The 12,942-nt window shown below is 40.8% G+C and overlaps 1 protein-coding gene across 8 annotated transcripts in view; it reads right to left on the bottom strand.

Annotated features, from left to right (window-relative positions):
* The window catches only part of TMCC1 (transmembrane and coiled-coil domain family 1), a 157,703-nt gene that overhangs the window by 115,167 nt on the left and 29,594 nt on the right, over positions 1 to 12,942 (bottom strand). The gene's annotated exons all lie outside the window — the stretch shown is intronic.

Genomic DNA, 12,942 nt, shown 5'->3' with positions numbered 1-12,942 from the left:
TCAGTATTTTCTCATTTGCAAAGAAATAATGAAAAAAAAAACTATAATCAAGAAAAAACACTTCGGGGAAAAAGTAACTTGTCAACATTTAAAATAAGAAAGTAGCATATTTCATAAATATTTTTACACTATGATACTGAATTAGGAATGGATAGTCCATTAATTCTAATCTTAAAGTAAAATGAAATGCAAAATAAGTGTGTTAGTCGCTTAGTCATGTCTTGATTCTTTGAGACCCAGTGGACTGTAGCCTGCCAGGCTCCTCTGTCCACAGAATTCGCCAGGCCAGAATACTGGAGTGGGTTGCCATTCCTACTCCAGGGGATCTTCCCGACCCAGGGATTGAATCTGGGCCTCCCGCGTTGCGGGCAGATTCCTTACCAACATGAAAAGAAGTATAATTTTATAAGAAAGTATCTTTCAAGCAGTTTCCAATTCTCCATCCACAATTTTGTGCTCAAAAGCAATTCTTAAAAAGTATGTCTACCATGAATAATTGAGGCTCAAGATGCACCAAAATGGAAAATTCCCTGGAAAACAGCCATTACCAGAGGCAATTTACTCAGGCCTGTGTTTGGGGGGCATCTGCTTTGTGCTCCAAATTACGCAAACAAAGCATCCTACCTAACCGTCGAGGAACTAATCTAGGATGGAAAGTGAGTTTACATACTTGAAGCTTAAGAGAAACAGCACAGAACAACATAATTAAGTGCCAGAATGTGTAAGGACAACTATGATTACTATCAGAAGTGGAAGAAATCAGATGACATTTGCCTCGAAAAGTTTCAAGAAGAAAGAAGCTTTCACTACACCTTGAAAGATGAGAAGATGGATGAATCAGCAGGAAGATACAGGCCGAGCTTCCCAGCTACAGAGCAGTACACACGCTACACGCTGGGGGCCAGTGAAGAGGCCAGACGACTGTACGGGGGTACTCATTCTGGGTCATTTGGAGAACTGAGTGGCTGGTGGGCAGATGTGAGGGGGGACTTTCCATCTTTAAATTTTTCTACCTTTCGAAGTGTATACATTATGACTATTCTTATGTTGGGAAAAAATAAACTTACGTATTTGATTAAAAAAAGAAAGTAAATACATGTTTTAATCTCCAGAGGAAACATTTTAAAATGGTAGAAAAGGATATAACTGTTGCGCTAACGGAAAGGAAAAACAGAATTAAAATATGCAAATAAATACAAAAGGGAGGGAAAGCAAGATTGCAGATAAGACACATAAAAAGGAAAATATAAGATATCAAATGCAAACCCAAATATTCCAATAATTATATTAAATATAAGTGGACCAAAAGAAAAAGACTATCATACTAAATTAAAAACGGAAATCAATCCCTGGTGGTCCAGTGGTTAGGATCCGGCACTTTCACAGCAGTGGCCCAGTTCATTCCCTGGTTGGAGAACTATGATCCCACAAGCCCTGTGACGTGACCAAAAAAAAAAAAAATTCCTCTATTATGATGTGTGAAAGAATCATGCCAAATATACAGAACAATTAAAATTACAAGTATAGAAAGGGTTAACAAACATAATCTAAACAAAAGCTGCTCAAGCTTTATTAGTAATACTCAAAGTAGACTATAATTCAAAAAGCATTAATGGAGGTAGTATAATTCATAGGATTAAATGCAGAACTCATTAGAAAGACATAATTTAAAACTCAAAATGGATTAAAGATCTAAATGTAAGATCAGAAACTATAAAACTCCTAGAGGAGAACATAGGCAAAACACTCTCAGACATAAATCACAGCAGGATCCTCTATGATCCACCTCCCAGAATTCTGGAAATAAAAGCAAAAATAAACAAATGGGATCTAATTAAAATTAAAAGCTTCTGCACAACAAAGGAAACTATAAGCAAGGTGAAAAGACAGCCTTCTGAATGGGAGAAAATAATAGCAAATGAAGCAACTGACAAACAACTAATCTCAAAAATATACAAGCAAATTATGCAGCTCAATTCCAGAAAAATAAACGACCCAATCAAAAAATGGGCCAAAGAACTAAATAGACATTTCTCCAAAGAAGACATACGGATGGCTAACAAACACATGAAAAGATGCTCAACATCACTCATTATTAGAGAAATGCAAATCAAAACCACAATGAGGTACCACTTCACACCAGTCAGAATGGCTGCGATCCAAAAATCTGCAAGCAATAAATGCTGGAGAGGGTGTGGAGAAAAGGGAACCCTCCTACACTGTTGGTGGGAATGCAAACTAGTACAGCCACTATGGAGAATGGTGTGGAGATTCCTTAAAAAATTGCAAATAGAACTACCTTATGACCCAGCAATCCCACTTCTGGGCATACACACCGAGGAAACCAGAATTGAAAGAGACACATGTACCCCAATGTTCATCGCAGCACTGTTTATAATAGCCAGGACATGGAAACAACCTAGATGTCCATCAGCAGATGAATGGATAAGAAAGCTGTGGTACATATACATAATGGAGTATTACTCAGCCGTTAAAAAGAATTCATTTGAATCAGTTCTGATGAGATGGATGAAACTGGAGCCGATTATACAGAGTGAAGTCAGCCAGAAAGAAAAACACCAATACAGTATACTAACACATATATATGGAATTTAGGAAGATGGCAATGACGACCCTGTATGCAAGACAGGGAAAGAGACACAGATGTGTATAACGGACTTTTGGACTCAGAGGGAGAGGGAGAGGGTGGGATGATTTGGGAGAATGACATTCTAACATGTATACTATCATGTGAATTGAATCGCCAGTCTATGTCTGACGCAGGATGCAGCATGCTTGGGGCTGGTGCATGGGGATGACCCAGAAAGTTGTTATGGGGAGGGAGGTGGGAGGGGGGTTCATGTTTGGGAATGCATGTAAGAATTAAAGATTTTAAAATTTAAAAAAAATAAATAAATAAAATAAAATAAAATTTATATGCAAGTAATAACATAGCCTCCAAACGCATAAAGCACAACTTAGCAGAACTACAAGAAGTGAAATATATATATAATCATAATAGAGAAATTTTTAACATCTCTCATAATGGATAGAATAAATGACCTAAATCAGAGGAAAAATAGAGATATAGACTTGAAGAGCATGGTTAACAAACTGGGGACTTAAACAGACATTTGTATAAGACAGTATCCAATAACTGCAGAATACTCTATCAAGTTCAAAGAGATCACTTACAAAAAGTAACCCATATGCTGAGCACTAAATCAAGTCTCACAAGTTATTCTCTGACCACAACGTGGACTCCTAAGGTTCACAAACAGTGGACAAAACCACTCTCTCCCCACCACCCACAACGTCACCTGACCCAACCTGGAGGCAATGCAACAGGGATGGAGCAACACAAGAGGCCGAACAAGCACCTGTAATCCTAGAGGTAAAGCTTTCTTTCTGACCAAAGGAAACACAGCCCCAAGAGCATGAAGGAATTCCACTGCAGTCAGGACGATTACGTCAAATTTTGACCAACTGCTGGAGACTGACTGTGGGATAGTATGAGAGTGCAGTCTCGAGGGACTGCAATCGAGGGACTTCAATTGGGGGAGAGTCTCTACCCTATAACAAGCTTTTCTGCCAGGAACCTCAAAGGCTGTATGTGGGGGGTGGGGGTGGGGGGGTGGAGGTGGAGCTTGGCAGCCAATCAGCCCAAATCTATCCCCTATTAAGCTTAGGGACTCCCCTGGTGGTCCAGTTTGGTTAAGCCTCCATGTGCTTCCACTGCAGGGAACGAAGATTCTGCATGCTACATGATGAGGCCAAAAAAATAAACTACAGGGGCAGGGAAGGCTGCTTTTAATAGGAAATTCAAACAAAAACTATTATTGGTTAAAATCTATTTTAAAAAAAACAACTTAAGCTTAAAAAAGGGGAGGGAATATAAAACCTAAGATAGAGCAGTTGAGGAAGAGAAAAGAAGGGGAACAACTCCACTTCTAGAAACAGAAAGTTTTATAAGGGCCACACCTCTGAAACCCAGGTTCTAGTGCCTGCCTAAATCTGAGGCCTACCAGATCATCACAGAACTCCTCCCACCCTCCACTATCATGCTAACAGTTCAGTTCAGTTCAGATGCTCAGTAGCTCAGTCGTATGTCTGCCTCTTTGCGACCCCATGGACTGCAGCATGCCAGGCTTCCCTGTCCATCACCAACTCCTGGAGCTTGCTCAAACTCAGGTTCATCGAGTCGCTGATGCCATCCAACCATCTTATCCTCTGTCATCTCCTTCTCCTCCTGCCTTCAATCTTTTCTAGCATGAGGATCTTTTCCAAGGAGTCAGTTCTTTGCATCAGGTGGCCAAAGTATTAGAGTTTCAGCATCAGTCCTTCCAACGAATATTCAGGACTGATTTCCTTTAGGATTGACTGGTTTCATCTCCTTGCAATCCAAGGGACTCTCAAGAGTCTTCTCCAACACAGTTCAAAAGCATCAATTCTTTGGCACTCAGCTTCCTTTATAGTCCAACTCTCACATCCATACATGACCGCTGGAAAAACCATAGCTTTGACTAGACGGACCTTTGTCGGCAAAGTAATGTCTCTGCTAACAAGCTTTGAGTAAAAATAATGGAATATAGCTGCAAGAAACAAACTCACTGTGTGAAACAGCACAAAGAGAAAACCCAAAGCTAAGCCGGGATATAATGGACACTAGGGAAATTTGAAGTCTTTGGTTTCCATGGCAACAACATGTATCAATGCTGGTAACCATAGCAATAATACTCTTTAAACATAGCCCAACCCCTAACAGATTAATTTAAATTCTACCTTAAAGGCTCAGCAGAAGGAAGCTTGCAGTCTTCTCCAAGCATATCAGATATTCACCTCAGTATTTCCTGTTCTACACAAAATGGACACCTTTCAACAAGAGCTTATGAAGCATGCCAAAGGCGGTAATAAAAACACAGTTTGCAGAAACAAAGCAATCATCAGAACTAGACTCAGAAATGCCATGGTATGAGAATTATCAGAGAGTTTAAAACATGATTAATATGGTAGAGAATAATGGAAAAGGTAGACAACATGCAAGATCACACAGGTAGTTTGACAGAGACGTGCAAATCGTAAAGAATATAGTGGAAATCCTAGAAAGAGAAACATGATAATAAACAACAAATTCTTTTAGCAGATTTGAAACAGCTAAAAAAAGAATCAGTGAACTTGACGACAGGCTCACAGAAATTACTCAAATTGAAATGTAAAGAAGAAAAGAAGTAGGAAAATAAAACAAGAGAAAACATCCAAGAACTGTGGGAAAATATCAAATAGTGTAATATACTCAGAATGCCTGGTGAAGAAAGAACAGAGCAGGAGAAATATGTGAATGGTTAAGTGACAAGACACCAAACTACAGATTTAAGAAGGTCCAAAAGTGTCAAACAAGACTTTAAAAAAAAACCCAAACTAGGCATATCATATTCAAATAGCTGAAAAGAAAAAGGGAAATCATGGAGGCAACCAGAGAGGGGCAAACATAGTATATGCAGAGGAACAAGGATAAGGATTATAATAACCCTGCTGTCAGAAGCTTTGCAAGCAAGGTAATAGGGGTTTAGCAAGTTTAAAAAAATGTTGAAAGAAAAAGATTGTTCAACCAGTATTCTGTATCTAGTGAAACATCCTTCATGAGTGAAGAGGAAATAAAGACTTTTCCAATGTGAAAGTGCACTTTTTGGTGCAGCCACTATGGAAAACAGTATGGCTGCTGCTCCTGCTGCTGCTGCTGCTCCTGCTGAGTCGCTTCAGTCGTGTCCGACTCTGTGTGACCCCTCAGACGGCAGCCCACCAGGCTCCCCCGTCCCTGGGATTCTCTAGGCAAGAACACTGGAGTGGGTTGCCATTTCCTTCTCCAGTGCATGAAAGTGAAAAGTGAAAGTGAAGTCACTCAGTCGTGTCCGACTCTTTGCGACCCCGTGGACTGCAGCCTACCAGGCTCCTCCGTCCATGGGATTTTCCAGGCAAGAGTACTGGAGTGGGGTGCCATCGCCTTCTCCATGGAAAACAGTATGGAGTTTTCCCTAAAAAGCTATCAAGAAAAAACAGAGCTGCCGTATGACCAAGCAATACCACTCTTGGACATATATCTGGAGAAAACTCTAATTTGAAAAGATACATGCACCCCAATAGTCATAGCAGCACTATGAATAATAACTAACACATGGAAGCAACCTAAAAGTCCATCAGTAGAGGAATGGATAAATAAAATGTAGCGTACGTACACAATGGTAAACTACTCAGTCATAAAAAGAATGAAGTAATGCCATTTGCAGCAACAAGGACGGACCTAGAGAGTATCATACTAAGTGAAGTAAGTCAGAGAAGACAAAATGCACAGAGTACCACTTATATGTGGAATCCAAAAGAAATGACACAAATGAACTTATTTACAAAACAGAAACAGACTCACAGAGAAAACGAACTTACAGTTCTCAAAGGTGAAAGCGGGTGAGGATAAACTGGGAAATTAGGGCTTAAAGGATATACACTACTAAAACAGATAAACAAGGCCTACTGAACAGCACAGGTAACTATGTTCAGTATCTTGTAACAACCTAAAAAGGAAAAGAATCTGAAAAGGAATACATATAGACATATATGTATAACTGAATCCGTTTGCTGTACACGAGAAACTAACAACACTGTAAATCAGTTCAGTTCAGTCGCTCGGTCATGTCTGACTCCTTGTGACCCCATGGACTGCAGCACACCAGACTTCCCTGTCCAGCACCAACTCCCGAAACTTGCTCAAACTCATGTCCAGCAAGTTTCTGATGCCATCCAACCATCTCATCCATTGTCATCCCCTTCCCCTCCTGCCTTCAATCTTTCCCAGCATCAGTCTTTTCAAATGAGTCCATTCATCGCATCAGGTGGCCAAAGTATTAGAGCTTCAGCTCCAGCATCAGTCCTTCCAATGAATATTCATGACTGATTTCCTTTAGGGTTGACTGGTTTGATCTCCTTGCAGTCCAAGGGATTCTCCAGAGTGTTCTCCAGCACCACAGTTCAAAAGCATAAATTTTTCGGCACTCAGCTCTCTTTATGGTCCAACTCTCACATCCATACATGACTACTGGAAAAACCATAATTTTGCCTATATGGAACTCTGTTGGTAAAGTAATATCTCTGCTTTTAATATGCTGGTGTGTGAAATGAGTGTTAATTGTGAGGTAGTATGAACATTCTTTGCCATTGCCTTTCTTTGGGATTGGAATGAAATCTGATCTTTTCCAGTCCTGTGGCCGCTGCTGAATTTTCCAACTATACTTCAATTAAAAAAATCTTAATTTCAAATTTCTTACATCAAGTATTCACGATATGTAATTCAAAACAGGAAAGAATACTCAAAACAAACATACACTAGTATTTATTATTAATTAGTGTTACATACAAATAGCAGGCTTCCCAGGAGGCTCAGTGGGTAAAGACTCCACCTGCAACGCAGGAGACGCAGGTTCAGTCCCTGCGTCAGGAAGATCCCTTGATGGAGGGCATGGCAACACACTCCAGTATTCTTGCCTAGAGAATTCCACAACAGAGGAGTCTAGAGGCCACAGTTCATGGGGTCAGTAAGAGTCAGACACGACTGAAGCGACTGAGCATGCATGCACACATAACATAAATGTTGCATTTCAGTATGCCTTCAGAGTGTCAGACTCTGCTCAGCTGACCCAGAGCCAATCTTAAATCTCTCCAGGGTAACTGGATGAACACCAAGTTTAGAAATAAAACTTAGCCATGTGTTTTTGGATTTTAAAAACGTCTTCAACTTCTGCTCTTTCTCCTTCACTGTAGGTCATTTGAAATGGTTTCAGTGGTAACACATCCTTTATGCTTTGCTACACTGCAAATTTATTCAACAGTGCTATTCTTGAAGTCATTATTTCTTCTCATGCCTCTGTTTTATAAAGGACAACATTTTTCTGGCTCTCTCCTAAGGGTGTTTGTGATTTAGCAACATCTTTTCCCAGCCCGGTCATTCACACTCAAAACAAACCTTTCTCTTGACCTCTTTGGTTTATAAATGCATAGACAAGAAACCCAAGAGTTGAGCCAGAAATGAGAAAGACATAATCAAAGTTCAACAGATATTTACTACTTTGAAAAATGAAATCTCCTCAGTCACAAATATAGCTTTATCACATTTCCTTGAGTTGGGCTTCCCTTGTGGCTCAGATGGTAAAGAATCCGCCTACAATGCAGGAGACCTGGGTTAAGTCCCTGTGTTGGGAAGATCCCCTGGAGAAGTGAGAGGCTCCCCACTCCAGTATTCTGGCCTGGAGAATTCCATGGACTGTATAGTCCATGGGGTCACAAAGAATCGGACACAACTGAGCAACTTTCACTTCACTTCACTTCACTTGAGTTTACTCAGTAAATATGGCAGAAGCAAGAGGCCCTTACTAAAAGCACAGTGACTACAAAGAATGGGTAGCTCTAGTGCCTTGGCTTCGGAGAAGGCACTGGCACCCCACTCCAGTACTCTTGCCTGGAAAATCCCATGGACGGAGGAGCCTGGTGGGCTGCAGTCCACGGGGTCGCTAAGAGTCGGACACGACTGAGCGACTTCACTTTCACTTTTTCACTTTCATGCACTGGAGAAGGAAATGGCAACCCACTCCAGTGTTCTTGCCTGGAGAATCCCAGGGACGGGGGAGCCTGGTGGGCTGCCGTCTATGGGGTCGCACAGAGTCGGACATGACTGAGGCGACGCAGCAGCAGCAGCAGCAGCGGCAGCAGTAGTGCCTTGGCTTAAACTGTTCGGTGAATGAACGAACATGCAAACATGAGAATACAAGACACTAAGATACAGTGTTCCACTAAAAGCAAGAAATACGGTCAAAGTGAGACTGTCCAGTGAGTAGTTGATAACTACAAGACAACAAATGCACTGGCAGAATCTGTCTGCTGTGCTTTGGAACTAGGGAACCTATTTAAGGCTTGCAACTTCCAGGCGAAAGCTTGGACAGTAAGTTACATTTAATCTCAATTTCAACTCGTAGCACTGTAGCAGCTACCCAGCTTCCTCTAGCAACACAGAGGTCAGCTGGGCAAGGTTCCAGAGCAGCCTGGACAAAGCTTATGGGAGCTAGGGGGGGCAAAAAATACTGTCCTCCAAATACCACAGATCTATGTGACCTGTGCTCTGACCACCGACTGCTGCTTCTGATCACAAAGATGCAGAGACAGGTGCTCATTTTTGTTGCACCTTTCCTCCCCATCCCTCTGATCCCCGGTAGTTGCAAGGCCCTCTCTCTCCAGCTAAGTGACTTCCAAGGGATTTATTTAAAGGACTGGTATCCTTTCTAATACTCTGGCCACCTGATGTGAAGAACTGACTCACTGGAAAAGACCCTGATGCTGGGAAAGATTGAAGGCGGGAGGAGAAGGGGATGACAGAGGATGAGACGGTTGGATGGCATCATCAACTCGATGGACATGAGTTTGAGCAAGCTCTGGGAGTTGGTGATGGACAGGGAGGCCTGGCATGCTGTAGTCCACGGGGTCACAAAGAGTCGGACATGACTGAGCGACTGAACTGAACTGACCCTTTTTTCCCCAATCCATCTTCCTACCTCTTACCCCCACTACTGGCAGCCAGACACTGAAGACTAAGACATTCAAAAGCAACTGCATACACATTCTTCTGAAATGTATGTGGGACACATTTAAGGACAGACCACATAGTAGCTCACAAATTAAGTCTCAATATATTTTAAAAGACATACAAACTATCTTCAATTAGAATGGGATGAAGTTAGAAAACAACAACAGAAAGATAACTGGAAATTCACAAATGTGTGAAAATTAAACAACACACTATTATATTAACAAATAAATCAAAGAAATCACAAGGGAAATTAGCAAAAACTTAGAGACAAATGAAAATGAAAACATGACATTCTAAAACCTATGGGACACTTAGAAAGACGCACAGAGGTGGAAATTTACAGACTATAAATCCCCACACTAACAAACAAGAAAGGTCATAAATCAGAAACATAATCTTATAACTTACAGAACTAGAAAAAGAGGAATTAAACCCAAAAGTAGAGAAGGGAGGAAATAAAGAAGATGAGAGCAGAAATCAATGAAACAGAGAAGAGAAAAACAACAGAGAAAATCAACGAAGCTAAAAGCCGATTCCTTGAAAAGATCAACAAAACTGACAAACTCTGAGCTAGAATGACTACTAAAGAAAAGAGGACAGACTCAAAATCAGAAATGAAAGTGAGGACATAACTATCAATTCTACGGGAATAAAAAGGATCACCAGAGTATACTATGAACAATGGTGTCCAACAAATTGTACAACCAAGATGAAATGGACAGATTTCTAGAAACAAAATCTACCAAGACTAGCTCAAGACTTTGAACAGACCTACAAAGAGTAAGGAGACTGAATCACTCATCAAAAATCTCTTGACAACAGTAAGATGTAAGAAAGAAAAGTGAAAGTCCCTTAGTCGTGTCCGACTCTTTGCAACGTCCATGGGATTCTCCAGGCTGGGATACTGGAGTGGGAAGCCTTTCCCTTCTCCAGGGGATCTTCCCAACCCAGGGATCGAAGCCAGGTCTCCTGCACTGCAGGCAGGCTCTTCACCAGCTGAGCCAGCAGGGAAGCCTAAGATGTAAGAAAGGTTACAATTTAAATTATTTTCTAATTAACACTCAGATTAGGTGTTACTTGAAAACGGTTAGTACTTTCCTGAAAAGTCCGCATTTCTTCTGTAGAGAAAGATAAATGCATAATGTGTAACAAAGGCTAAGTCCTGACAGAAACTAGTATGGAACGATACTACTACCTTATCAATTCATGTTTTTGTACTTAACACTGTTCAAATATAGCCTGTCCTGTCCTTTTTTGTCTGTACTTTTAAATGCCTTAAAAATGTAAGATGTAATATCCTAGCTGGATCCACAGAAATTAGAAAAGAATCCTACTTTTCTTTTCCCCACTATGCTTTCCTGAAACCAGAAGAAAAAGCTTATTTTATATCCATCTCACTCATGTTTTAACAGTACCTACTCAGGCCAGAGCTAAGATATATGTAATCTCACATTCTGTCTTCCTATCACACAAACTCCCTTCCATGAACTAACCTGCCTCCAAAAACCTGACAGTGGCTCCTGAGATGAGGCAGAAGTTTAATCACTGGGCCACACTCACAGGAAACTAAACCGGTGAACCCAAGATCTGTTCAACAGTAGGGTTTCTCAGGTGGGCTTTTTCCCCCTCCTGGAGCAATCTATACAACAATTTTCCAAACTGCACTCACAATGCATTCATTCTCAGGATCACTACTCTAAAGGCATATAAATAAACCATGGCACAGCCAGAGCCCACCAAACCCATTTTGACAGATCCAGGGCAAGCAATTGCAAGGCTTCTGACTGCACCACCCCTCAGGCCTATGCAACCCCAGCCTCTGGCTCCAGCTTAGGCTCCTTTCCTTCCTGCGGGCCTAGCGCTGGCTTTTGAGCAAAGAAAAATAAAGCTGTCAACCGAGCGGATCAAACTTCCAGCAGGATAAACACAAAAAGACTGTCATACAAATTCCTTCAAATGAGCATCTACTCCATAGAAATGAAGGCAGCTTAAAGTTATAAAAGACAATACAATGAAAATTTAATATATTTTAACTTTTTTTAATGATTAAAAGAATAATACTCAAATATGCCACTTTCATCAAATTATAAACCAGCCAGTATAAGTAGAGAACAATACAACTCAAAGCCAAATAATACCAGGCAGAGAGCTATTTTTTATTTTTCTATTTTGATTCCATTAGGTAACATGCTCCTGAAAAATAAGGCCTTTTTCATCTTAACATTTTACAAAATTCTAGAATAAAATAGATGGTTTATGGAAGAGGGAGGGGTTGTTAGGTAGGGAGAGTGTATTATTATTAATGGCAAATATCAACTAATAATGCATCCTTAATTATTTGCCAACATGAGAAACATGAGCAAGAGGACAGTATTTCTGGAAAGCATTAAAATTACAGATCTAATCATTCATTCAGGAAGCACTATCCAATGCTTCCTCTTTCATTAAAACTGTAGTACACATCAACACAATGGGGAAAGTACTGATAGGCATACCATTATGGAAAAGTAATTCCCACATATGTTGTTTATTTGTATCTTAAGAACAAAATACTATCAAACCAAACTAAAACTCAACATTCAAAAAACTAAGATCATGGCATTCAGTCCCATCACTCCACGGCAAATAGATGGAGAAACAATGGAAACAGTGACAGACTTTACTTTTTAGGGCTCCAAAATCACTGCAGGTGGGACTGCAGCCATGAAATTAAGACGCTTGCTCCTTGGAAGAAAAGCTATGACCAACCTAGACAGCCCAGTAAAAAGTAGAGACATTACTTGGCCAACAAAGGTCCATCTAGTCAAACCTATGGTTTTCCCAGTATGTATGGATATGAGAGTTGGACTATAAAGAAAGCTGAGCACCACAGAATTGATGCTTTTGAACTGTGGTGTTGGAGAAGACTTGAAAGTCCCTTGGACTGCAACGAGATCCAACTAGTCAATCCTAAAGGAAATCAGTCCTGAATATTGATTTGAAGGACTGATGCTGAAACTGAAACTTCAATACTTTGGCCACCTGATGCAAAGAACTGACTCACTGGAAAAGACCCTGATGCTGGGAAAGATTTAAGGCCAGAAGAGAAGGGGATGACAGAGGATGCGATGGTTGGATGGCATCACCGACTCAATGGATATGAGTTTGAGCAAGTTCCGGGAGTTGATGACAGACAGGGAGGCCTGGCGTGCTGCAGTCCATGGGGTCGCAAGGAGTCAGACACAACTAAGCGACTGAACTGACTGAAACACATAAGAGGGTGTATCTAAATCTAACCAGTGAGTTCTCACCTCATTAAGACATCTCCTTCCAGGTAT

Source organism: Ovis aries, chromosome 19 (assembly GCF_016772045.2).
Source record: "Ovis aries strain OAR_USU_Benz2616 breed Rambouillet chromosome 19, ARS-UI_Ramb_v3.0, whole genome shotgun sequence".
Lineage (NCBI taxonomy): Eukaryota > Metazoa > Chordata > Mammalia > Artiodactyla > Bovidae > Ovis > Ovis aries.
Note: the sequence above shows the minus strand (reverse complement) of the source record. Positions and strands in the feature narration are given on the sequence as shown.